Below are 1,359 nucleotides of genomic sequence, written 5' to 3' on the forward strand. Positions count from 1 at the left end.
TTAATAAAGAAACTGCCTAGGCCCATTTCATAGGCCAACCCTTAGGTAGGTGGAGAAAACAGAACAGGATGCTGGGAGAAAGAAGCTGAGTCAGTGAGTCACCATCGTTCTCCCACTCCAGGCAGACGCAGGTTAAGATCATTTCTGGTAAGCCAGCTCGTGAGCTACATGGATATTAGAAATGGGCTAGTCCAGGTGTGAGAGTTAGCCGAGAAAAGGCTAGATGTAATGGGCCAAGCGGTGTTTAAAAGAATACAGTTTTCATGTAATTATTTCGGGGCATAAGCTAAGCTAGCCATGTGGGCGGCCGGGTGCTGGGGACGCAGCTCCGCCGCTCTTATTTCAACAGGTGAAGATGGTTAAACTGGGAGCTGGTCCACAGGCCTCACTCCTGGACTCTCCTTCATTCCTTTTGAGGCTGAGGATTTGGCCTGTCAGGTTTCCAACATCTGTGTCCACAGTAAAGATGGAAATAGAGTCAGTTATCCCATTTGGAGTATCCAGGGGATAAAACAGAATTCAACTGTTAAAGTGGACAGGTACATACCTCTAATCCTGCATCCATAGGCAGAGGTCTGAGGCTCACTGTAAGTTTGAGCCCAACCTGGTCTACATAGTGAGTTCTAGACAAGATAGGACTCATCTAGACCAGCCAGGATGAGATAGCAAGACCCTGTCTCAAAAACAAAACCAACCAACCAACCAACAAACAAAAATATAAAAAACCCTCCACTCCTCCCTAAGGGCCTATAGGTGGTTAATGACTGCTGCGCACGTGCATGCCACACTCACACGCATGCATCACACATGCATGCCATGCACGCGCGTGCGCCATACACACATGCATCATACACGCATGCCACACACACGCATGCCACACACGCATGCCACACACACGTGCGTGCGCCACACACATGCCACACACGTGCTTGCTACACATGCATGCCACACACGCATGCATCACACACACATGCATCACACACGCATGCCACATGCACATGCCACACGCACACGCACACATCACACACACGTATGCCACACACATGACACACATGTGCATGCCACACACATGCATGCCACACACGCACAGGAAGGAAGGACAGTCAGTCTCTTACCCCAGGGAAGGGGAAGAGAGAGCAATGGAGAATGAATATGATCATATACATGTCTAAGGATTATGAAAAACCCACTACCATGTATATTTAATATAGGCCAATAAAAACTTTCTTTGTTTGTCTTGTTTTTTCATGACAGAGTTTCTTTGTGTAGCCCTGGGTGACACTATTTTAAATCAGGCAGGCCTCGCCGGGCGGTAGTGGCGCACGCCTTTAATCCCAGCACTCGGGAGGCAGAGGCAGG

General features: G+C 48.8%; 1 protein-coding gene across 3 annotated transcripts in view; it reads right to left on the reverse strand.

Annotated features, from left to right (window-relative positions):
- Positions 1–1,359, reverse strand: part of Pigl (phosphatidylinositol glycan anchor biosynthesis class L) — a 64,997-nt gene that overhangs the window by 6,874 nt on the left and 56,764 nt on the right. The window lies entirely within an intron of this gene.

This window comes from Microtus ochrogaster, chromosome 7 (genome assembly GCF_000317375.1).
Source record: "Microtus ochrogaster isolate Prairie Vole_2 chromosome 7, MicOch1.0, whole genome shotgun sequence".
NCBI lineage: Eukaryota > Metazoa > Chordata > Mammalia > Rodentia > Cricetidae > Microtus > Microtus ochrogaster.